We start from the raw sequence: 26,924 nt of genomic DNA on the forward strand, positions 1-26,924 counted from the left end.
TGGCAGATTATGTAGTTTTGCCATTTTGATGATTATGAGGGCTTAGTTGATGTTGTGGTGTTCTTCCTTGCTCCAATCCATTCATGTTGGGTTGTTATATGTCTTGGCAACCTAGGAAGACCAGATTTGTGCCATTTGAGTGTGTGGTGAAGATTTTGACACGTAGGGCTTCATATCTTGTTTCGTTGATTCCCGATGATCCGTAGCTCCGCTTGTAATGTTCTTTATATGGTTCTGCATCGTTTTCACGATACGCATCTGATCATGTCATTCTCATGCATGTCAAAATAGCTTAGGGTACAGTTCTGTCCAGAAACTTGTATTAGCTTCTTTTGCTTGTGCTAGTGATAGAAATAGTGATGCATGCTCATTGTTCATCTCATGCATCATGTGCTTGTTGCATCTTGAGGTGCTGTTGTTCATTGGATGTTATTCTTATGTTGGGTAGCACCGGGATCGGAAAACGAGTACGTGGATTCGGGAGAGTACGTGCAGGACGAACAAGAACCATTCCAAGCTGAGGATATCACATGCAAGATGATATGACCTTGATTCCATCTCTAGACTTGTTATGCTAGATTACGTTCCCATGTCAAATTGCTCGCTACCTAGCACTGAAATATTGCCTCCTGAAATGCCATGAAACCAAACACTATCCCTTCCTAGCAAAACTTGAATGGCTAAGTAGGCTTTGCTCAGCTACTAATGTTAGCATTGCTAGATGCAGGTGCTTTGACTCATGTGATAACATGGGCTTGATATCATTATCTTAAATTTTGTTATCACATTAATGCACCTATATACTTGGTAAAAGATGGAAGGCCTAGCCTTTTGCCGGGTGCTTTGTTCCGTTATTGCCGCCTTTGTTACCGGTTACCGGTGTTTGATTCCATGATGATCGCTCCTAACACGTTCGGGGTTGTTATGGGGACCCCCTCGATAAATCGCGTAGTGCTAAGGCTTGTCCGGTAGGACCCAACATTGGTGTTAATTTGCTAATCACTTAATAATTAACTGCATAGGGAATAGCTACCCCGAGGAATTTAATCAACAACCTGGGCCAGTGCTCCTCATGAGTGTTGGTCCAACATGGACAGACTCCGGGGGTCACCACAGGGAAACTTGAGGTTTGGATCCTGTAGGCTTTTCCATCCGTCGTGTCCTGAGACTGAGATACGCGGCTCTTATCGGGGTCGTCGACACGACGGGAGGTCCTGCTAGTCTTGCCTTACCTTAGCGGTATATGTTGCGTATAGGAATCCCAGTGAAGCTTTGGTTTTCCCCAAAGTTGAGGTTTTCCTCTAAGGAATCCGACGAGATCACGAGATTCGTGAAAGAGGATTACTTTGCGGCCTGTGTATGTTTGTGATGGACTAGTTGGAGCACCCCTGCAGGGTTTAATCTTTCGGAAAGCCGTGCCCGCGGTTATGTGGCAACTTGGAATATTTTGTTAACATCCGGTATTAGATAACTTAAGCTTAAGCTAATAAAATTGCCAACTGTGTGCGTAACCGTGACTATCCCCTCGAAGATCTCTCTTCGATCGGGAACACGGTGGGGTTATGAATGACGTAGGTAGGTGTTCAGGATCACATAGTGATCAAGTATTCACGACCGCTAGTATAGTCCACTCTCATTCATGTTCTACGTAAGTTAGCCACTAAATCAAGCTTAGCATGCTGCAACCTTAAACACATCACCTTATCAAACCTAATAACTTGACTAGTTCTGGCACCAAGGTCTTTGATTGCTGAGTCCCCGTGGCTCACGGATTCCTCCAAAATCCCAACAGGTTCAGGTACCCCAGAGACAGATGATCCCGACGGCACTCAGCTGGCGTGGCAGTATGACGAGGAGACAGACCGTCTTTACGTGAACTATCCAGAAGATTGAGGCGTGGTCGTGATCGTGAGCCTGCAGGCAGGGTAGCATAGCCTTTCTAGGTTTTGTAGTCCGTAGCGGAACTACCTTGGTTGTATGTGTGATGTACTCTGAGATATTTATGAGAAGGCAATTGAATCCCTGATTGTCTATCTTTATTATTATGTATGTGATGTGTTACCTGTTTGCAAAACGCTTAGATGCGCTTCTTTCCTATTCGGGGCCTCGATCCCGAGATCGGAAAGGACCGCATCTTGGTCGTTACATTGCACCAGTCCATAAATGGATCGGTGGAGCTTACATACTTTGTTAGCATTCTTTGGATCGACAAAACCTTCGGGTTGCATCATATACAACTCTTCCTTAAGAAAACCATTAAGGAACGCCGTTCTGACATCCATCTGCCAGATTTCATAATCAAAAAATGCAGCTATTGCTAACATGATTCGGACGGACTTAAGCATCGCTACCGGTGAGAATGTCTCATCCTAGTCAACTCCTTGAACTTCTAAAAAACACTTTGCCACAAGTCGAGCTTTATAAACGGTCACATTACCGTCCGCGTCCATCTTCTTCTTAAAGAACTATTTGTTCTTAATAGCCTTGCGACCTTCAGGTAATACTTCCAAAGTCCACACTTTGTTTTCATACATAGATCCTATCTCGGACTTCATGGCCTCTAACCATTTGTTGGAATCCGGGCCTACCATTGCTTCTTCATAATTCACAGGCTCATTGTTGTCTAACAACATGATAGATAAGACATGATTGTCCTACCACTGAGGAGCAGTACGTGATCTTCTCGACCTGCGAGGTCCGATAGTAACTTGATCCGAAGCTTCATGATCATCATCATTAACTTCCTCCTCAACCGGTGTTGCTTCGACAGAGATTTCCCTCTGCTCTCCACCACCATCTAGAGGGAGCAGAGGTTCCAAAACCTCATCAAGTTCTATCTTCCTCCCACTCAATTCTTTCGAGAGAAACTCTTTCTCAAGAAAAGCTTCGTTCTTAGCAACAAACACTTTGCCCTCGGATCTGAGATAGAAGGTGTACCCAACTGTCTCTTTTGGGTAACCTATGAAGACGCACTTTTCCGCTTTGGGTTCGACCTTTTGAGGCTAAAGCTTTTTGACATAAGCATCGCATCCCCAAACTTTATGAAACGACAACTACGGCTTCTTGCCATACCATGGCTCATGTGGTGTCGTCTCAATGGATTTTGATGGTGGTGCCCTATTTAAAGTGAACGCATCTTTCTCTAATGCATAGCCCCAAAACAATAATGGCAAATTGGTAAGAGACATCATAGATTGCACCATATCTAATAAAGTATGATTACGACGTTCGGACACACCATTACGCTGTGGTGTTCCAGGCGGTGTCAACTGTGAAACAATTCCACATTGTCTTAAGTGAGCACCAAACTCGAAACTCGGATATTCGCCCCCTCGATCAGATCGTAGGAACTTAATCTTCTTGCTACGATGATTTTCAACTTCACTCTGAAATTGCTTGAACTTTTCAAATGTTTCAGACTTGTGCTTCATAAAGTAGATATATCCATACCTACTCAAATCATCAGTGAAGGTGAGAAAATAATGACATCCGCCGCGCGCCTCCACACTCATTGGACTGCACACATCAATATGTATGATCTCCAACAAGCCACTTGCACGCTCCATTGTTCCGGAGAAAGGAGTCTTAGTCATCTTGACCATGAGGCATGGTTCGCACGTGTCAAGTGATTCAAAATCAAGTGACTCCAAAAGTCCATCAGCATTGAGTTTCTTCATGCGCTTTACACCAATATGACCTAAGCGGCAGTGCCACAAAAAGGTGGCGCTATCATTGTTAACTCTACATCTTTTGGTCTCAATGTCATGGATATGTGTGTCATCACAATCAAGATTTAATATGAACAAACCACTCACATTGGGTGCATGACCATAAAAGATATTACTCATAAAAATAGAACAACCATTATTCTCTAACTTAAACGAGTAACCGTCTCGCAATAAAGAAGATCCATATATTCTTAATGCATACACTAAATAACAATTATTTAAGTTCCTAACTAATCACGATGGTAACTGAAGTGAGACCGTGCCGATGGCGATTGCATCAACCTTGGAACCATTTCCCACGCGCATTGTCACTTCATCCTTTGCCAACCTTCGTTTATTGCGCAATTCCTGCTTCGAGTTGCAAATATGAGCAACATAACCGGTATCAAATACCCAGGCACTACTACGAGAGTTGGTTAGGCACACATCAATAACATGTATATCACATATACGTGGTTTGGCGTTGGTAGCCTTCTTATCAGCCAAATACTTTGGGCAGACGCGCTTCTAGTGACCCATCCCCTTGCAATAATAGCACTCAGTTTCCGGCTTAGGTCCAGCCTTGGGTTTCTTCACCGGAGGGGCAACAGCTTTGCCGCTCTTCTTGGAGTTACCCTTCTTGCCTTTGCCGCTTTTCTTGAAACCAGTGGTCTTATTCACCATCAACACTTGATGTTCTTTCCGGAGTTCTGACTCTGCGACTTTCAGCATCGCGAATAACTCGCCGGGTGACTTATTCATCCCTTGCATGTTATAGTTCAACACAAAGCTCTTGTAGCTAGGTGGCAATGATTGAAGAATTTTGTCAGTGATACCCTCTTGCGGGAGTTCAATCCCCAGCTGAGCTACACAGTTTGAGTACCCAGACATTTTGAGCACATGTTCAGTGACACACGAACTCTCCTCCATTTTGCAAGCATAGAATTTATCGGAGGTCTCATACCTCTCGATCCGGGCATTCTTCTGAAAGATAAACTTCAACTCCTGGAACATATCATATGCTCCATGACGTTCAAAGAGTCGTTGAAGTCCCGGTTCTAAGCCATACAAGACTACAGATTGAACTACTGAGTAGTCCTCCTTACGTGCTTGCCAAGCGTTCTAAACATCTTCATCAGACGTAGCGAGTGTTTCACCTCCTAGCGATGCATCAAGGACATAATTATTTTTCCCAACTTGTAGGATAAGCCTCAGATTACGAGCTCAGTCAACAAAGTTGGTACCATCATCTTTCAGCTTAGCTTTCTCTAGGAACGTATTGAAATTCAGGCTTGCTACTACGTGAGCCATTGATCTACAACATAAAATATTGCAAAGTGGACTTAGACTATGTTCAAGACAATTAGAGTTTAATTAATCAAATTACTAATAAACTCCCACTCAAATAGACATCCCTCTAGTTACTTGAGTGTGGCATGATCCAAATTCACTAACTCAAGTTCGATCATCACGTGAGTTGAGTGTAGTTTCAGTGGTAAACATCTCTATGTTAATCATATCAACTATACGATTCATGCTCGACCTTTTGGTCTCTTGTGTTCAGAGGCCATGTATGCACATGCTAGGCTCGTCAAGTTTAACCCGAGTGTTCCGCGTGTGCAACTATTTTGCACCCATTGTATGTGAACATTGAGTCTATCACACCCGATCATCACGTGGTGTCTCGAAACGAAGAATTGTCACAATGGTGCATGGTCGGGGAGAACACAATTTTATCTTGAAATTTAGTGAGGGGTCACCTTATAATGCTACTGTCGTTCTAAGCAAGATAAGGTGCATAAAAGGATTAACATCACATGCAATTCATAAGTGACATGATATGGACATGATCTTGTGGTTCTTGATCTCCATCACCAAAGCACCGGCATGATCTTCATCCTCACCGGCGCCGCACCATGATCTCCATCATCGTGCCGCCATCGAGGTTGTCGTGCTATCTATGCTATTTCTACTAAAGCTACAACCTAGCAGTATAGTAAACGCATCTGCAAAGACAAACGTTAGTTTAAAGACAACCCTATGGCTCCTGTCGGTTGCCGTAGCATCGACGTGCAAGTCGATATTTAACTATTACAACATGATCATGTCATACATCCAATATATCACATCATGTCTTTGGCCATATCACATCACATGCATACCCTGCAAACACAAGTTATACGTCCTCTAATTTGTTGTTGCATGTTTTACGTGGCTGCTATGTGCATCTAGTACGATCGCATCTTACTTACGCAAAACCACAACGGATATGTGCAAATTTCTATTTAACCTCTCTCCAAGGACCGCCTCGGTCAAATCCAATTCAACTAAAGTTGAAGAAGCACACACCCGCCAGTCATCTTTATGCAACAAGTTGCATGTTAGTCGATGAAACTTGTCACTCGTAAGCGTACGAGTAATGTTGGTCCGAGCCGCTTCAATGCAACAATACCACCGAATCGAGAAAAGACTAAGGAGGGCACAAATCGAACATCAATGCCCACAAAAACTTTTGTGTTCTACTCGAGATTACATCCACGCATGAACCTAGTTGTGATACCATTGTTGGGGAACGTTGCATGGGAAACAAAAAATTTCCTACGCACACGAAGACCTATCATGGTGATGTTCATCTACGAGAGGGAGATCGGATCCACATACCCTTGTAGATCACTAAGCGGGAAGCGTTAAGAAATGCGGTTGATGTAGTGGAACAACTTCGTGATTCAAATCAATGTCGTCCCATGATCCGTCCCGATCTAGAACCAAACGGACGACACCTCCGCGTTCAGCACACATACACCTCGATGACGATCTCCGCCTTCTTGATCCGAAAAGAGAGACGGGGAAGTAGATGAGTGATACGTCTCAAACGTATCTATAATTTTTGATGGTTTCATGTTGTTATCTTGTCAACTTTGGATGTTTTATATACCTTTTATATCTTTTTTGGGACTAACTTATTAATTCAGTACCAAGTGCCAGTTCCTATTTTTTCTGTGTTTTTGACTGTTTTCAGATCTGATTTTGGAACGGAGTCCAAACGGAATAAAATCCCCGAAATAAATTTTCCAGAACAGAAGAAGATCGGGGGACTTGAGGGCCAAGGCAGGAGAGCCACAGGAAGCCCACAAGACCTGTAGCCGCCACTAGGGGGGCCGGCGGCTACCAGGCTTGTGCCCCCCTGGAGCTCCCCTGCCCTAGCTCTTTCGCCTATATATTCCCTAAAATCCCAGAAAAAATCAGGGCATCCACGAAAACGCTTTTCCGCCGCCGCAAGCTTCCGTTTCCGCGAGATCTCATCTGGAGACCCTTCCCGGTGCCCTGCCGGAGGGGACTTTGGAGTTGGATGGCTTCTACATCAACATCATCGCCTCTCCAATGACTCGTGAGTAGTCCACTTCAGACCTACGGGTCCGTAGTTAGTAGCTAGATGGCTTCTTATCTCTCTTGGATCTTCAATACAAAGTTCTCCATGATCTTCATGGAGATCTATCCGATGTAATCCTCTTTGTCTGTGTCTTTGTCGTGATCCGATGAATTGTAGATTTCTGATCATATTATCTATGAATTATATTTGAGTCTTTGCTTATTTCTTATATGCATGATTTCATATCCTTGTAAGTCTCTCCGAGTCTTGGGTTTTGTTTGGCCAACAAGATCTATGATTCTTGCAATGGGAGAAGTTCTTGGTTTTGGGTTCATACCGTGCGGTGACCTTTCCCAGTGACAGAAGGGGCAGCAAGGCACGCATCATGTTGTTGCCATCAAGGGTAACAAGATGGGCTTTCATCATAGATTTGAGATTGTTCATCTACATCATGTCATCTTGCTTAAGGCGTTACTCTGTTCTTTTTGACTTAATACACTAGATGCATGCTAGATAGCGGTCGACGTGTGGAGTAATAGTAGTAGATGCAGAAAGTATCGGTCTACTTGTTTTGGACGTGATGCCTATAGATATAATCATTGCCATAGATAACGTCACGACTTTGCGCGGTTCTATCAATTGCTCGACAGTAATTCGTTCACCCACCGTCTACTTTCTTTCATGAGAGAAGCCACTAGTGAACACTACAACCCCCCGGTCTATTCACAACTATCGTCTCCACTTTCACTTTTACTTTGCTTTGTTTTTATTTTTGCTTTCAGTTCTCACTTTGCAAACAATCTATAAGGGATTGACAACCCCTTCATAGCGTTGGGTGCAAGCTCTTTGTGTTTGTGCAGGTACTTGTGACTTGACGCGATCCTCCCACTAGATCGATACCTTGGTTCTTAAACTGAGGGAAATACTTACCGCCGCTATGCTACATTACCCTTTCCTTTTCAAGGGAACACCAACGCAAGGCTCCAAGGCCGCGGGGAAAACCTTTGCATATTTGCCAAGGAAGTCCCTATAGCCGTAGCCGTAGCAGCACGATTCCTGGCGCCGTTACCAGGGAAGGTCTGTTGTCGCAGTAGCAATGAGTTCTCCGGTAGCGTAACGGTGCACCGGTGATGGTGATGATCTATTCCTGCATGGCTCCGCCCGACCTCCGCAGAAAACCGATCTATAGGAAGAACTACAAAGTAGAGGTTTAAGGTTGCACGTGGCAAAGTTGTGTCTCAAAAACCCTAAAACCACTAGTATATATAGGAGGAGGGGAGGGGCTAGCCTTGGGGCTCAAGGGAGCCCCTAGGGCGTCTGACTAAGTGGGAGAGGACGGACTCCAACTCCAATTCGGTTGGGGGAAGGAGGAGTCCCTTCCCTCCTTCCCACCTCCCTCTTTTTTTTCTCCTTTGATTTTACCTTAGCCGAAATAGTCCACTTTGCGCCACCCATGGGCTATTAGGTTCTCTCCCGGGAGGGTGGCCCCCTCCCGAAAAAACCCGGAACCCATTCGTCACTCCCGGTACACTGCCGGTAATGCCTGAAATCTTTCCGGAGGCCAAATGAAACAATCCTATATATAAATCTTCATTTTTGGACCATTTCGGAAACCTTCATGACGTCCGTGATCTCATCCGGGAGTCTGAACAAACCTTCGGTATCCAACACCTATAACTCAACTATACCGAAACGTCACCGAACCTTAAGTGTGCAGACCCTGCGGGTTCGAGAACTATGCAGACATGACCTGAGACACTCCCCGGTCAATATGCAACAGCGGGACCTGGATGTCCATATTGGATCCTACATATTCTACGAAGATCTTATCGGTTGAACCTTTGTGCCAAGGATTCATATAATCCCGTATACCATTCCCTTTGTCCTTCGGTATGTTACTTGTCCGAGATTTGATCGTCCGTATCACTATACCTATTGCAATCTCGTTAGCGGCAAGTCTATTTACTCGTTCCATAATACAAGATCCTATGACTAAAACTTTAGTTCACATTGCTTGCAAGACTTATATGTGATGTTGTATTACCGAGTGGGGCCCGAGATACCTCACCATCACACGAAGTGACAAATCCCAGTCTTGATCCAAGCTAACTCAACGGACACCTTCGGAGATACCTGTAGAGCACCTTTATAGTCACCGAGTAACGTTGCAACGTTTGATACACACAAGGTATTCCTTCGGTGTCATTGAGTTACATGATCTCATGGTCACAGGAATGAATACTTGACATGCAGAAAACAATAGCAACAAAATGACACGATCACATGCTACTATTATAGTTTGGGTCTTGTCCATCACATCATTCTCCCAATGATGTGATCGAGTCATCAAGTGACAACACTTGCATATGGTCAGAAAACTTTAACCATCCTTGATCACCTGGCTAGTCAACTAGAGGCTTACTAGGGACATAGTTTTGTCTATATATCCACACATGCATTTATGTTTTTATTCAATACAATTATAGCATGGATAATAAACGATTATCTTGAAACAACAAATATAATAATAAATATTTTATTATTGCCTCTAGGGAATATTTCCAACACGGCTGTCGATCAATCGCAACCAAGAAAAAAGCCAAGACACTTACCGGAGAAAGCCTCGTCTACCTCGTGGAAGAGCTTGAGCCCGTTGACCGCCTCTCGCCCCGCCCTTGTCTTGGCTGCCTCCACCCTACGGAGTTCCTTCCCGAGCCAAGCCACCTCAGCGTTGAGGGCCTCTAACTCCTGCCCGCTCGCAGCCGACGCCGTCGACGCATCCTCCTTCGCTGCTGCCTCCATTTGGAGGGCCCCGGCGAGCCGCTCCGACTCTGCCGCATGGGTGGCCTTCAACCGCTTTGTTGCCACCCGCTCGGTCTCAAGCTCCTTCTGTAGCCGGTCGCGATCGCCGGTGACCTCGTCATGCTTTCCTTGGACGTCCGCGAGCGTGTGGTGCAGCTTCGCCGCCTCGACCTCGGAGATGGCCCCTCTGCATTGAAAAGCCGGTTAGCAACCGACACGACAAGATTACAACAAGACAAGAGAAGATCTGCGGATCCTACCTGGAGGCCGGCCTGAATCTCGGGGACTACACCCAATGGATGCACTGGCGCACCCCCATTAGAAGGCAAAGGAACGAAAAAGAAGAAATTTGCGTCTCCTACCTGGACAACCTGCTCCACCACCTGGAAGTTGCTCACCGTGGAAAGGGTGAAGGCGACCATCCCTTGATGGTATCGCGCCATAACCTCTACCGTGCCGACTTGCATGACAGCTTGCTCCCTAGTCATCACGCTCGCCCCAGACGCTCCTGGGGCACGATTCATCTTCGCCCAGTCCTCCAGCATGGCGGACATCGTCCGGCCCGTCCGGCTAGTCCCGCCGTCGAACACTCGACGTGTCTTGACTTGGCCACACCGATGAAATGACCAGGTCCCGATCATTGCCGCCCCTTGGCTTAGGCTTGGGACACCGCGATGGCTCCGTTGCCGAGCTCAACATCCCCTCCTCCTCCACCACCGCTGGCTCCGTAACCAGTGGCACCTTCGTCTCCATGCCCGGCTCCTAGCCCTGCTCTGTGCAGGCCGATGAGGCCTCCAGGGCACGAGCCTCGGGGGTCGCCGGCATCGTGACATCGCTCGCCACCTTGGCCAACCGAAGCTGGACGGCACGCTTCTTCTCGAGCCGCGTCGTCGCGGCATGCTCCACGACCAACTTCGCGGCCGCCTCACCCGCAGGGCCCGATGGAGCCGGCGGCGGAAGATCAATGGCCTCGATGCCAGGAAAAAGGAAAAAAGCTTGATCTCAAACACCGCGAACCAGCAAAAGAAAGAAAAGAGCACGAGCTCAAATACCAAAAGTCCTTACCCACACACGAGGGGGAGCAGACGCCCGTTGCTCCTTGGCACCCTGTGAACCGACGATCGGGTGCGTGGTGGTAGCATCGCCGACTGCGCCTTCTTAATGTCCGGGTCGATAGACGACGCCTCGATCGATCGTTTGTCCTTCCACCGTTCCTGCATCGTTTGCGGGTGGGGGCGGCTGTCCTCCTGTCGGCTCACGCCATAGCCGGTAGCTCCTCACTCCTTCCTCGTCGGCGGCGCTGGGACAACTCCACTATGACACACGACACTTTTATAATACGCACGTGATCATCATCATCATCCGTATAGTCCTTCGAGATCACATCGGGGCGGGACTCACCGGTTGCCCCAGACCCCCCGGTCGCGGCACCGATCGGTGCCTCCGGCAGCTCCGAGCCCCGGAGTCATCGGAATCATCTCAGTGTGTCTTGTAATCGATGCAGTCAGAGTTCGTGTGGTCAGCCACCTGATTTTGTGGGTTCGGGCCGTCCGGCGTGAGTTGTCGGCTAAAAAGGTAAAAAGGGGCGGTCAGTCACGCATCAGTCGACATGTCAGAAAATTAAAGGAAAACTAAAGTGTTGAAACTTACCCTCAACGGGGGAAGTTACGGCATACGGCTCCTTGCTGAACCACCAGTCCTCCTCGCGAAGCTTGAAGACGGTGATGGCGTTCACGCGGGCGGCTATCTTTATCGGCACTAGGTCGATGATCGACAACCGATATTGGTCCTTCCAGAAGCCCATGTTCCACATGCGGTATGGTCGCTCCTACAACAGCAACACCCGGCAGGAGATGAAGGAAGCTAACAGATCCGCAGGCATCATCCCCTCCGCGACCTTGAGCTGCTGCAGCCGGCTCAGGATCCAAGTGTTTTCATTGCCGCATGGCTCGAGGAGCCAGTTGGAGCCGGTCGGCAGCGCATCAAGGAAAATCGGCACGTTGACCCAGTCGCACCCATCCCTGACGCTCCGTACGTAGAAGAACGCCTGCTGCTACTTTTTGAAGGATTCAACCAGCTTCATGCGCGGGAAGAACACATTCCACCGGGATTACACCACCAAGCCCCCACAGGGGTACGACACGTTGCCATTCTTCTCGACGTGGAAATGGAAGAAAACGTGGAAGAGAGAAGAGAAAGGTCAAAATCCAAAACAACATTCGCACAGCGTGGCAAAGCACGCGAGGTACAAGTTCGATTTTAGCTCGAGATGGTAGATCTGGAGGCCGTAAAACTCGAGGAACTGTCATAGGAAGATACTGGCGGGCATACCGAAGCTAAGGTTAAAGTGTGTACCGAACACCACTCATTCACCGGTGCGTGATACGTCCATTTTGCATCATGCTTTCATGTTGATATTTATCGCTTTTGGGGCTGTTATTACACTTCACGGTACAATACTTATGCGTTTTCTCTCTTATTTTGCAAGGTTTACATGAAGAGGGCAATGCCGGCAGCTGGAATTCTCGCCTGAAAAAGGAGCAAGTTTGAGATACTTATTCTGTGCAACTCCAAAAGCCGTGAAAATCAACGAGGATTTACTTTGGAATTTGTAAAAAATACTGGGCCGAAGAAGTACCAAAGGGGCGCCAGCAGGAAGCCACAAGCCTGCTAGGCGTGGCCTCCCCCCTGGCCGCGCCTAGGGGGCTTGTGGGCTCCCACTTGGCCCTCTGCCCCCCTATTTTGCTACAAGAAGGGTTTAATTCCAAAAAACAAATCAAGAGGAGGCTTTTCGAAGGATTCGCCGCCGCCGCGAGGCGGAACTTGAGCAGAACCAATCTAGAGCTCCGGTAGGACGATCCTGCCGAGGAAACTTCTCTCCCGGAGGGGGAAATCGTCGCCATCGTCATCACCAACACTCCTCTCATCAGAGGGGACTCGTCACCATCAACATATTCATCAGCACCATCTCATCTCCAAAACCTAGTTCATCTCTTGTAACCAATCTCCATCTCGCGACTCCGATTGGTACTTGTAAGGTTGCTAGTAGTGTTAATTACTCTTTGTAGTTGATGCTAGTTGGATTACTTGGTGGAAGATTATATGTTCAAATCTATGATGATATTCATTACCTCTCTGGTCATGAATATGATTATGCTTTGTGAGTAGTCACTTTTGTTCCTGAGGACATGGGGTAAGTCATGCTATAAGTAGTCATGTGAATTTGGTATTCATTCGATAAGTCATGCTTTGTATGTTGTTTCTCCTCTAGTGGTGTTATGTGAACGTCGACTACATAACACTTCACTATTATTTGGGCCTAGAGGAAGGGATTGGGAAGTAGTAAGTAGATGATGGGTTGCTAGAGTGACAGAAGCTTAAACCCTAGTTTACGCGTTGCTTCGTAAGGGGCTGATTTGGATCCACTAGTTTCATGCTATGGTTAGACTTTGTCTTAATTCTTCTTTCATAGTTGCGAATGCTTGCGAGAGGGGTTAATCATAAGTGGGATGCTTGTCTAAGTAAGGGCAGTACCCAAGCGCCGGTCCACCCACATATCAAACTATCAAAGTAGCGAACGCGAATCATATGAACATGATGAAAACTTGCTACTTGTTGCGAATCATCTTGTCACACAACTACTTTTTACCGATAATTTCAGGGCTTGCAGAGAATACCTTCTTGAAAACCACTTGTCAGATCCTTCTGCTCCTCGTTGGGTTTGACACTCTTACTTATCGAAAGGACTACAATAGATCCCCTACACTTGTGGGTCATCAAGACTCTTTTTTGGCGTCGTTGCCGGGGAGTGAAGCGCCTTTGGTAAGTGGAATTTGGTAAGGAAACATTTATATAGTGTGCTGAAATTTATAGTCTCTTGTTGCTATGGAAACTAATACTTTGAGGGGCTTGTTCGGGGTATCTTCACCTCGAGCGGAAGCACAAAGAGTTGCTCCTCAACCTGCTGCACGTACTAAAAATATTTGCTATGAATTTCCTTCGGGTATGCTTGAGAAACTGCTGGCTAATCCTTTTACATGAGATGGAACATCACATCCCGGCTTGCATCTAATCTATGTAGATGAAGTTTGTGGTTTATTTAAGCTTGCAGGTTTGCCCGAGGATGAGGTCAAGAAGAAGGCCTTTCCCTTATATTTGAGGGATAAGGCGTTGACATGGTATAGGCTATGTGATGATACTGGATTATGGAACTACAATCGGTTGAAATTGGAATTTCATCAAAAGTTTAATCATGTGCATCTAGTACATCGTGATCGGAATTATATTTATAATTTTTGGCCTCGTGACAGAGAAAGCATCGCTCAAGCTTGGGGGAGGCTTAAATCAATGTTATATTCATGCCCCAACCATGAGCTCTCGAGAGAAATTATCATTCAAAACTTCTATGCTCGGCTTTCTCATGATGACCGCACTATGCTTGACACTTCTTGTACCGGTTCTTTTATGAAGAGAGATATTGACTTCAAATGGAATTTATTGGAAATAATTAAACGCAACTCTGAAGATTGGTAGCTTGATGAAGGTAAGGAGTCAGGTATGAATTTCAAGTTTGATTGCGTTAAATCCTTTGTTGAAACAAATACTTTTTTGTGATTTTAGCGCTAAGTATGGACTTGATCCTGAGATAGTAGCTTCATTCTGTGAATCATTTGTTGCTCATATTAATCTCCCCGAAGAGAAGTGGTTTAAATATCATCCTCCCTTAGAAGTCAATGTAGTTAAACCCAATCCAATTGAAGAGAAAGTCATTGCCTATAATGATCCTATTGTTCCTAGTGCTTACATTGAGAAACCACCTTTCCCTGTTAGGATAAAGGGTCATTCTAAAGCTTCAACTGTGATACGTAGAGGCTACATTAGAACACCTACACCCTCTGAGCAAATTAGAGTTGAACCTAGCATTGCTATTATCAAAGATCTCCTGTCCGACAATGTTGATGGCCATGATATTCACTTGTGTGAAGATGCTGCTAGAATTGCTAACCTCATGCTAGAGACAAACATAGGCATGTTGTTGGTACGCCTGTTGTTTCTGTTAAGATAGGAGATCATTGTTATCATGGTTTATGTGACGTGGGTGCTAGTGTTAGTGCAATACCTCAATGCTTATATGATGAAATTAAAGACAAGATTGCACCTGTCGAGATAGAACCCATTGATGTCACTATCCAGCTTTCCAATAGAGATACTATCTACCCTGTGGGAATTGTTAGAGATGTTGAAGTCTTGTGTGGTAAAATGAAGTATCCTGCTGATTTCCTCATTCTTTCTACCACGCAAGATAGCTTTTGTCCCATCATATTTGGAAAACCCTTCCTCAATACCGTCAATGCTCATATTGACTGTGAGAAGCAAACTGTCACTGTTGGCTTTGAAGGTGTGTCACATGAGTTCAATTTCTCCAAGTTTGGTAGACAACCTCATGAAAAAGAGTTGCCTAGTAAGGATGAAACTATTGCCCTAGCTTCTATTGTCGTGCCTCCTACTAATCCCTTAGAGCAATACTTGCTTGAGCATGAAAATGATATGCTTATGGATGACAGGGATGAGATAGATAGAGTTGTTTTAAAACAATATCCTATCCTTAAGAATAACTTGCCTGTTGAACTGCTTAAAGATCCACCCCCACCAAAGGGTGATCCTGTGTTCGAGCTTAAACAGTTGCCAGATACTCTTAAGTATGCTTATCTTGATGAAAAAGAGATATATCCTGTTATTATTAGTGCTAGCCTCTCAGAGCATGAAGAAAAGAAGTTACTAAAAACTCTGCGGAAGCACCGTGCTGCTATAGGATATACTCTTGATGATCTTAAGGGCATTAGTCCCACTCTATGCCAGCACAAGATTAAAACCGATCCTGATTCCAAACCAGTTGTTGATCATCAACGGAGATTTAAATCCTAAGATGAAAGAGCTAGTAATAAAAGAAATACTAAAGCTCCTGGAAGGAGGTATTATCTATCCTGTTGCTCATAGTGATTGGGTGAGTCCGGTGCATTGCATCCCTAAGAAGGGAGGTATTACCGTTGTCCCTAATGATAAGGACGGATTGATCCGAGAGAGGATTATTATTGGCTATAGGATGGGGATTGATTTTAGGAAATTGAATAAAGCCACTAGGAAAGATCATTACCCTTTGCTTTTTATCGACAAAATGCTAGAAAGACTGTCTAAACACACACACTTTTGCTTTCTAGATGGTTATTCTGGTTTCTCCCAAATACCAGTTGCACAATCTGTTTAGGAGAAAACCACTTTCACCTGCCCTTTCGGTACCTTTGCTTATAGACGTATGCCTTTTGGCTTATGTAATGCACCTGTTACCTTTCAAACATGTGTGATGGCTATATTCTTTGACTTTTGTGAAAAGATTATTGAGGTTTTCATGGATGACTTCTCGGTTTACCGGTCTTCTTTTGATGATTGCCTCAGCAACCTTGATCGAGTCTTGCAGAGATGTAAAGACACCAACCTTGTCTTGAATTGGGAGAAGTGCCACTTTATGGTTAATGAAGGCGTCGTCTTAGGACATAAAATTTCTGAAAGAGGCATTGAAGTCGATAAAGCTAAGGTTGATGCAATCGAGAAAATGCCATGCCCCACAGATATCAAAGGTATAAGAAGTTTCCTCTGTCATGTTGGTTTCTATAGAAGGTTTATTAAAGACTTCTCTAAGATTTCTAGGCCTCTTACCAATCTCTTGCAAAAGGATATTCCTTTTTGTTTTTGACAATGAATGTGAGTAAGCCTTCGAAATAATTAAGAAGGCCTTGATAACTGCGCCTATTGTTCAACCACCTGATTGGAACCTACCTTTTGAAATCATGTGTGATGCTAGTGATTATGTTGTTGGTGTTGTTCTAGGACAAAGAGTTGATAAGAAGTTGAATGTTATCCACTATGCTAGTAAAACTCTAGACAGTGCCCAAAGAAGCTATGCTACTACTGAAAAAGGAATTTTTAGCAGTCGTGTTTGCATGTGAAAAGTTCAGATCTTACATAGTTGATTCCAAAATCACTATTCACACTAATCACGCTGCTATTAAGTACCTCATGGAAAAGAAAGATGCTAAACCTAGACTTATCAGATGGGTTCTCTTGCTACAAGAATTTGATTTGCATGTTGACAACAAAAAGGGTGTTGATAACCCAGTAGCAGATAACTTGTCTAGGTTGGAGAATGTTCTTGATGACCCACAACCTATTGATGATAGCTTTCATGTTGAGCAATTGAATGTCATCAATGCTTCACTTAGTGCATCGTGGTATGTTGATTATGCAAATTATATCGTTGCCAAATATATACCACCTAGTTTCGCATACCAGGAAAATAAAAAAATCTTCTTTGATTTGAGACATTACTTTTGGGATGATCCTCACCTTTATAAGGAAGGAGTAGATGGTGTTATTGGACATTATGTACCTGAACATGAACAGGGATAGATCCTACAGAAGTGTCACTCAGAGGCTTATGGAGGACACCATGCAGAAGATAGAACTGCACACAAGGTATTGCAATCAGGTTTCTATTGGCTCACTCTCTTCAAGGATGCTCGTAAGTTTGTCTTGTCTTGTGACGAATGTCAAAGAATTTGTAATATCGGTAAACGTCAGGAAATGCCTATGAACTATTCACTTGTCATTGAACCATTTGATTTTTGGGGCTTTGATTATATGGGACCTTTCCTAAAATCCAACGGGTATACTCATATCCTAGTTGCTGTTGATTACATCACTAAGTGGGTAGAAGCTATCCCAACTAGTAGTGTTGATCACAACACCTCTATCAAGATGCTTAAAGAAGTTATTTTCCCTAAATTTGGAGTCCCTAGATATCTAATGACCGACGGTGGTTCACATTTCATTCATGGTGCTTTCCGTAAAATGCTTGCTAAGTATGATGTCAACCATAGAATTGCGTCTCCCTATCATCCTGAGTCGAGTGGTCAAGTAGAGCTAAGCAATAGAGAGATTAAACTAATTCTGCAAAAGACTGTTAATAGGTCTAGAAAGAATTGGTCTAAGAAGCTCGATGATGCATTGTGGGCTTATAGAAATGCCTATAAGAATCCCATGGGCATGTCTCCGTACAAAATGGTTTACGGTAAAGCATGTCATTTACCTCTTGAGCTAGAGCACAAGGCTTATTGGGCAATCAAAGAGATCAACTTTGTTTTCAAACTTGCTGGTGAGAAGAGGTTATTTGATATTAGCTTGCTTGATGAATGGAGAACTCAGGCATATGAAAATGCCAAGTTGTTCAAAGAAAAGGTTAAGAGGTGGCATGATAAAAGGATACAAAAGCGTGAGTTCAATGTAGGCGATTATGTCTTGCTATATAATTCTCGTTTAAGATTTTTTGCAGGGAAGCTTCACTCAAAGTGGGAAGGTCCTTACATTGTTGAGGAAGTATATCATTCCGGTGCCATCAAGATCAACAACACGAAAGGTAATTTTCCAAGAGTCGTAAATGGGCAGAGAATCAAGCATTATATCTCAGGCACTCCCATAAATGTTGAAAGCAATATTATCAATACCGTAACTCCGGAGGAGTACATAAGGGATATTTATCAACCTGTTTCAGACTCCGAAAACGAAAAGGTATGTGATTCGTAAGTAAACAGACTCCAAAAATTTTCCAGTAGGAATTTTCCTCTATTTTGGAATTTTTGAAAAAATAGAAAAAATTAAAGCAGTCCGAAAAGCGCACGAGGAGGCGACAAGCCTGCCAGGCGCGGGCCACCCCCTGGCCGCGCCTGGGGGGCTTGTGGCCACCTTGGGTGCCTCCCAGACTCCGTTTTGTTGCGGAGTACTCCTTCTGATCGAAAAAAAATCATTATATATTCTCCTGAAAGGTCTGACTCTTGTATCATGCAAATTTTCCTGTGTTTTCGTTTCGAGCCTGTTTTCTGCTGCAGATTTAGAGCACGTATGTCGTCTCAGGAATCTGTCGGGGAGAACAATTTCCGCCGAGTCTATGAAGAAGTAGGTGCAGATCTGAAAAGAGTGGAAGTCACGAAAGCCAAGGGCAAAACTAAGAAGAAGAATCAGGCGTGGGACAAAGTGCAATCTGTGTTCAACAAGGAAGAAGTTGAAGAAGTGGATTTCCTTCAACCCTACCTCCACCTACTGTCTCCATCCTTGATTTAACTCTTGAGGTTTTGTGAAACAACTCGTGTTTGCAATATTATCTCACTCGTGAAGTTGTTTTGCTGGAGAAACATATCACAGAGCTCCAAGGTATAAATCAAAGATTGATGGCCCTCTTGGAATCAAATGACAAAACAACTCCACCACCATCACCTCCAAAGGAAGACAACTAAGCATGGGTATGGGCAATCCCCTTGGTTGGTTCCAAGCTTGGGGGAGTTGCCCCGGTATCGCATCACCATCACATCTTTTGCCTTTACCTTTGTTTTAGTTTGTTCCTTTTTGGTTTTATCTTTCTCTAGTAGAATAAAGTCCTTAATGTTTTAGGCTTGAGTTTTGCTTTGTGTCACCCCCGATGTATTCGAGTTCGTGAGTCATATAATAAAGAGTGTCTTAGTTAAGGGCCTTGCGTCATGCCATGATCAAAAGAATGATAAAAGAACAAAAGAATGAGAGATCATGTAATGATCTTATGGGAAGTGATGGCATCACATATAAAAAGAATGTTGATTGAAACTGGCTGAGGGTGGACAAACATAGACCTTGGTCATTGTTGAAATTAATAGGAAGTGATAAAGGAGAGGTTCACATATAAATATACCATCCTTGACACCATCTATGATTGTGAACACTCACTAAACTATTACATGCTTAGAAGTAGATGTTGGACAAAGAAGACAACATAATGGATTATGTTTGCTTGGTTCCGAACAATGTTATATGATTAGAGATACATTAGCATGTGACGATTGCTTCCACCTCATATTAGCCAAAACGTCCACACTAAGTAGAGATACTACTTGTGCATCCATAAACCTTCAACCCAGTTTTGCCACGAGAGTCCACCATACCTACCTATGGATTAAATAAGATCCCTCAAATAAGTTGCCATCGGTCCAAGCAATAAAAATTGCTCCCGGAGGGGGAAATCGTCGCCATCGTCATCACTAACATCCTCTCATCGGAGGGTACTCGTCACCATCAACATCTTCATCAGCACCATCTCATCTCCAAACCCTAGTTCATCTCTTGTAACCAATCTCCGTCTCGCGACTCCGATTGGTACTTGTGAGGTTGCTAGTAGTGTTAATTACTCTTTGTAGTTGATGCTAGTTGGATTACTTGGTGGAAGATTATATGTTCATATCTTTGATGCTACTCATTACCTCTCTGGTCATGAATATTATTATGCTTTTTGAGTAGTCACTTTTGTTCCTGAGGACATGGGATAAGTCATGCTATAAGTAGTCATGTGATTTGGTATTCATTCGATATTTTGATGTGTTGTATGTTGTTTCTCCTCTAGTGGAGTTATGCGAACGTCGACTACATAACACTTCACCATTATTTGGGACTAGAGGAAGGCATTGGGAACTAGTAAGTAGATGATGGGTTGCTAGAGTGACAGAAGCTTAAACCCTAGTTTATGTGTTGCTTCGTAAGGGGCTGATTTGGATCCACTAGTTTAATGCTATGGTTAGACTTTGTCTTAATTCTTCTTTCGTAGTTGCGGATGCTTGCGAGAGGGGTTAATCATAAGTGGGATGCTTGTCTAAGCAAGGGCAGTACCCAAGCACCGGTCCACCCACATATCAAACTATCAAACTAGCGAACGCAAATCATATGAACATGATGAAAACTAGCTTGACAGAAATTCACATGTGTCCTCAAGAGCGCTTTACCTCCTATAAGAGTTTGTCCAGGCTTGTCCCTTGATACAAAAGGGATTGGGGCACTTTGCTGCACCTTTGTTACCGTTGTTACTTGCCACTAGCTGCGAATCATCTTGTGAAACAACTACTTGTTACCGATAATTTCAGTGCTTGCAGAGAATTCCTTGCTGAAAACCACTTGTCAGATCCTTCCGCTCCTGGTTGGGTTCGACACTCTTACTTATCGAGAGGACTACGATAGATCCCCTACACTTGTGGGTCATTAGTGCACGGCACAGGCGTGCGCTCCCTTCCGAGCGCGCGAGCATCCACCCGCTCCTCCGACGCGATCTTGGGCATCCATTGAAGGTAGTCGATGTGCTCGTCCGTGATCACGGAGCCCTCCCACGAATCGGCGACCGACATGGCCATCTCCGCATTTGTCGATGATGGCGTGACAAAGAAGAAGCAGGAGACGCGGCCACCTAGCGGGTCCACCGAGAGGAAGCGCTACGGGCATGTGGAGGAAAGAGGGGTGGCGGTGAGCGTTGCAGGCATGAGGAGGAAGGAAGGACGACGATGGAGGGCGGCGTGACGCTGGCGCAAGGTGGGAGACGAGGAGTGGGAGAAGAGTGCTTCTGGCCTCAACCTCTCCTCCTCCTCCCCTTATAACGGCTAGGAAGACACGGGGGCATGGGATCAATTACGCCCACGCCCACACTAACTTGAGGCGCGTGGAACCCCAATTGAAGCCCCACGCCCGCACAAGATCCTGTTTGTGGTCGAGGCCTAGTGGGCTCAGCCTCCGACGGTGTCCCCTCGCGTGCATGGTGGCGGGCCCGGCCCCCTATACGGGCCACACGTGGCGCCTGACGGTCGACACTTGACATGAAGCGGCGTCGCGAGACCCAAGGCGAGACCCCTGATGCTCGTGCTCCACATTTCGCCCGTCAGCGCCCAGCGGGCCCATCGACTTCGGTGACATTTATCTCTAGGGGGAAGCCGCTCGCCCCCTCGTCTGGAGGCCTGCAGACCCCAACGGCTTCGGGGGCTTCCAATAGGGATATGACCCCTCGGTATGCCAAAGCGGAGGAAACCCAACTCCAAGACATTTGGCGGCGGCTGGCAATAGGCGGCCCGTCCGGCCGCCGCATCGCTTACTTGCTGGTAACATCCGTCCAGTTCGGCTCGCCCCAATGGCAGTCGACGGGTCAGCTCCCGTCCCATCCACCCGTACTGACGTATGGTGATAAGGCTTGACCCCGATGAGAGGCCTGGGCGGCTACAGAACGCATTGACATGCCCCGTGTGGCTACATGCCTCCATGACACGAGTAGAGGAAGGCTACCGAACCCCGGTCACCGCTGAGGCTGACCGGGCGAGCCGGCCCTGTAGCAGGCGTGCGTCTACCTACTCCTCGATGGCGGAGCATGTTGGCCACTGTGGCGCATGACCTCCGGGCCCCGCGCTAGACGTGACCCGACAATCGGCGGGTCCCACGGTCAGGTTGAGAGGCTGGGGCCCGCCCCTTCTTTTCCCCATTATTTTAACTACCCGGTGCACTATAAAACCGAGCGTGAGCCCCTAGAGAGAGGGCATAGCTCGCTAGCAAACACTTGACACACACCATAAAGGGAGCAAGACTAGTCGCGAGAGCTCCATCTTCCTCCCCACGAACAGCTCAAGGAGCATCCTGTATTGTGACCACCTATAGTCACTCCCGCACGACTAGGGTTTTACCTTCTTCGGAGGGTCGTGAACCTGGGTAGAACCGCGTCATGTGTCTGACGTCCTCACCCGTTCCTAAACGTCGTTGGCGTCCGTCGGCCCCAAACCACGATCTAGGCCATGCCGTGTCATGTGTCGCGGAAATACCGCGACTATACTTGAAAACATTTTGAATTCGCGAACATTTTTTGAATTGCCATGTACTTATTTCGTATTGGCGAATATTTTTTGAATCCTCACGAACTTATTTCATATTCGCACAAATCGTCATAGTTTTTCCGGCCGTTCACCTGGCTCCCTCTCGGGTAGCAGCACACTAGGAGGGCCCCGAACCTGGGTAGATCGTGCGTCTTGCATCGCTAGTTACCAATCCCGTTCGTGAAGCCCGCTGGTGTCCATTCGGTCCCAACCACTCTCGATAAGCCTACCCATGGCATCTGTCGTGAGAAAACGACGAAAAAAATAAAGCAACATAATATTTCTCAATTTATTAAAAACAATGTATTCTTTGAAAAAATTAGTGAATGCCATTGTGTTATTCGTATGTCATCCTCGAAGCATAAGGAGTTAAGTATTCGGTGCTAGGCAATGACATGCAAATAGGTTAGGGCCTAATTTGCGCGGCGGCGGTGTTTTAATGAAGGCAACGGTGTCGTTCCAGCGAATAAGGTATCCACGGCTCCCCCCGTTTAAAGAAGACTGCTCGCAACGGAGTCGAGGAGTTGGCGTCATGTGTCTCTTCTGGGTCGCTTGAACCATCAAGGTTAGGGTTTCCGAATGTGGTAGCGACGACCGCCTTATCTTGGAATTGTGTTCTACGGCCTCGTCGTCTTGATCGTGCATGCTGCAGCACTGTATTGGAGTCTTGAAGGTTTATTTAGGATGAAACGGGCCACCGTTTGTCATCTCTTCAAGATAAGACGACGACAACCTGAGTAGGGTTGGTTCGGCGCATGTCAAGTGGATGGCGTTGACAGTTCGAGTGCTCTTATGCATCTTGGTCAGTTGAAGACGACGAATGTGGAGTCCAACGGGCACAGGGTTGCTCCCCGATCGACGCACGTCGGAAAAGTTCTGCCAATCACAGCGGACGAGTTCATCAGCTCACAAAGCGTCTTTGTTGGTGATAGTGCTTCTTCGAATGAGGGTATGAAGGTTTGTTGTCTTTCTTATCTCCGACGACGCTGCCATGGTTGTGGAGATTGACGGCAGTTGGCAACCTTCACAAGCACCTTCAAGGTTGTGGTTGCAATTTAGCTCATTTCAAGGTGTTTTAGGCAAACGTGCCACGACATATGTCCTCACTTTGTCTAGTTTGGGATTGTATGTGTTGTAACTTTGACAAATATTGAAAGACGTGGTTACTATTTTTTATAAAAAAGTTCATCACATGGACCGAGAAGTGTATTATAATCCGTACCAAATTAACAAGAGTGTCCGTCCTTGTGTGCTCATGCTACCATGTACGTTCTTTTCCAGTAGACCCGTCACAATTACGTTAGTGCGCGAGGGATCGATTTAGAGTTGCATTGAGTTACCCATCACGACCTTCTAACGTTGTATGTGTGATGCTGACACACGCGGCTAATTTCGTCTTTTCCTCGCGGCCCAGCTAAAGTGCGTGCCGCCTTTGCAATATACCATGCGAATATGTTTAAGCACGCGAAACATCTCTGACTTCGATCAACCCTGTAGATGTCTGAAACTGTGGCGTGAGCGAGGATGATATTGTGAGCGACAATGTAAGGTCGGTGTCGGAGCTCCCTTGTTTGCAGCAGACGTGGCGAAGCATGGAGCAGTGGACACAAACGCCTTGAGGTGTGATGACAGGCCGTAACTCGATAAGACCTGCGATGGGCTCTCGAATTTGGCCCAAGCTAGCAGCGCGTGGGTGCTGGACGGCGAGCGGGACAGCAGACGAGGAAGGAAGTAGGCAGGTTTAGTACCACCTTGCGGACGGAGGAGGAGCGCGGAGGGAGGCTTGCTATAAAAGGAGACCCGCCTCAGCGTTGCAACTCATACCTTTCTCGGCCTTTTGGCTAAGATCAAGTGTAGTATCTGTTCTTATCAGTTTAATATCTGCTATGTGGGCCATGTGCCCACAACAATATTAAATTTATTTTTTATGCGGGTGGGCCCACCACCGTAGCTTGCTGCTGGGGTCCACACGCGTTGCCTGGGCGTTGCACTGCTGCCCTGGCCCGGCGCACCCCAACCAAGTCTTGAGCTAAAACATTTTGTGAAGTTCAGTTTGAGCTATGTAAATACCGGCATTTTATTGAACTACTAAGATCTTCATGTAGTGAGAGCTTCAAACTACAGGCGAAGGAATCCGTCGTTTCATTATTATTTTCCATATTGAATTCGTTGCACTACTAACAAGGGAGGGGACTGTCCAAGAGACTTTGGTACCCATTGTTTTTAGGGACAAGAGGCCTATATTTCTTGATGAGAAAGTACAGGATTTGTGAAGAGTTCTTGATTGGGAAGAGCTAGTTAAGCACAGTTATTGCATTATACTCGTTCCTAAATATAAATCTTTGTAGAGGTTTCACTATGGTCTACATACGGATATATATACCGTTACTAAATATAAATCTTTGTAGAGGTTTCACTATGGGACTACATACGGATATATATAGACATATTTTAGAGTATAGATTCACTTATTTTGCTCCGTATGTAGCACCTTAGTGAAATCTCTAAAAAAACTTGTATTTGGGAACGAAGGGAGTACATACCAGTACTTGAGTAGACCTGGATTCATAGAATTTACTAGATCAATATTCAGTCATGATGCCTCAAATTAATTTACAGAAATCCAAATGCAAATTACACCACAAATTTCACTCTGCATGTTGCTAACGTGATGGTTTCCTTATCGCCAATTGGATTCCCATTTGCGAAGGCTCACAATGTACACAATATGCACACATGAGTATGATTAAAAAATAAATCAAGATACAAGAGTGGTAGGAACTAAACTTACGGGGGCGATCGGATCCGTTATCCGCAAAAAAAATGAATCATACAATAGGTATTTGATGGCAGTGGAATGGTATTCCTTTGTGTAGAATGTGGTGTACTGATTGATCCCCACAAAGTCCACGGAGTCCTTCACTAGATCGGCCTCTTTCGTCATGAACTGTGGCAGCCTTTCTGTGACGTTGCCGGGTAATCACCAAAGAAGAAAGGATCGGCATACCTATTTGACTTTTGACATAACATCTTTTATCTCAGCAACTCAAAGAAAATTAAATTTAGAACTTACTACTACTCTAGTATTTGTTCATTGTCAAAAAAATATACAAAACTGCCAGGCTAGTTCTGTAGTTCTATTATTGGCAATCCATCCATGTTTAGATTAATTAGTACATTAGAAAATAGTCCATGGAGTTAGTGAGGATCACTCACCGTTCGAACTGGAACTCTTGTGTTTTCTTAGTGACCTCAACATCAGCTGAGGAGTTTGAGACAGGATCGTACATCCAACGACATCCCGACCTCTCCATTCTGCTCTGCCTTCATAATATTAATGTACAGGAACTCAATCTTTTATTGTTCATTTCAAACTTGCAACCTCGGGCCCAAGGGGAAATCACATCAATTTTTAAAGAGCAAAAACATGAACTGAACGAATATATAGGTGTTCTGACTTCCGACTGACCTTGTACTTCTTCTTGTAGATGTGTGAAATCGTGGCGTGAGCGAGGATGATGTTGTGGATGACAATGTAGGATTGGTGCCGGAGCTCCCTTGTTTGCAGTTTGCAGCAGACGCGGCGGAGCATGGAGCAACGGACACAAATGCCTTTGAGGTGTGATGACACTTCAGTCCTTTTGTCTTTTCGGCATTTGCCATGTTGTCACCTCGAACCAGTTGTTCCCTTCTTCCTCTTTTTTTGTTGGTGTGTTCAGTGGTGTTATCTATTGCCTATCATCTTTGTATCCCCGGTACCTCTTCTTAATGAATGGAAGAAGTGCGGGTACAATTCGTCCAAAAAAAAGTATATTTCATTCAAAGTCCCAAGTACTTCTTCGTGGTTATTATCAATTTTCTGAAGGTATAATGAATAGCGTTACCAAACATGATCATTAGTCATATTTATAGATTTTCTAGCCGTTGGGTTGCTCCTTCTCCACAATCGAGTAACAACACTCGGAAATACTCCCTCCGTCTCATAATAAGGACGTTTTTAACACTATAGTAATGTAAAAACGCTCTTATATTATGGAATGGAGTGAGTAGATTTCTTATCACAGTATTATGCAATAAAAAATGTTTCATAATTCTTTTCGAGAGTACGCAAAATGTGTACCATAACTTTATAGAAGAAGAGAGAATTGCAAGTACAAGATGACGTCGCGAACAACGAGCGTAGCATAACTCCACATCCGGCTAGTCCAAGGACAACTTCATCCGACTAGTCCAAGGACAACCACCACTACAACACAAAAGTGCCTACCCAAAATCGAGAAATAGCCGCATCTCAAT

General features: G+C 45.2%; 1 non-coding gene across 1 annotated transcript; it reads left to right on the forward strand.

Moving 5' to 3' along the window:
* Positions 1–24,448: 24,448 nt before the first annotated feature.
* Positions 24,449–24,645, forward strand: LOC123414319. The gene has a single exon (XR_006614317.1). It is a non-coding gene; the product is annotated as a U2 spliceosomal RNA (small nuclear RNA).
* The last annotated feature ends 2,279 nt before the right edge of the window (positions 24,646–26,924 follow it).

This window comes from Hordeum vulgare, chromosome 7H, assembly GCF_904849725.1.
Source record: "Hordeum vulgare subsp. vulgare chromosome 7H, MorexV3_pseudomolecules_assembly, whole genome shotgun sequence".
Taxonomy (NCBI): domain Eukaryota; kingdom Viridiplantae; phylum Streptophyta; class Magnoliopsida; order Poales; family Poaceae; genus Hordeum; species Hordeum vulgare.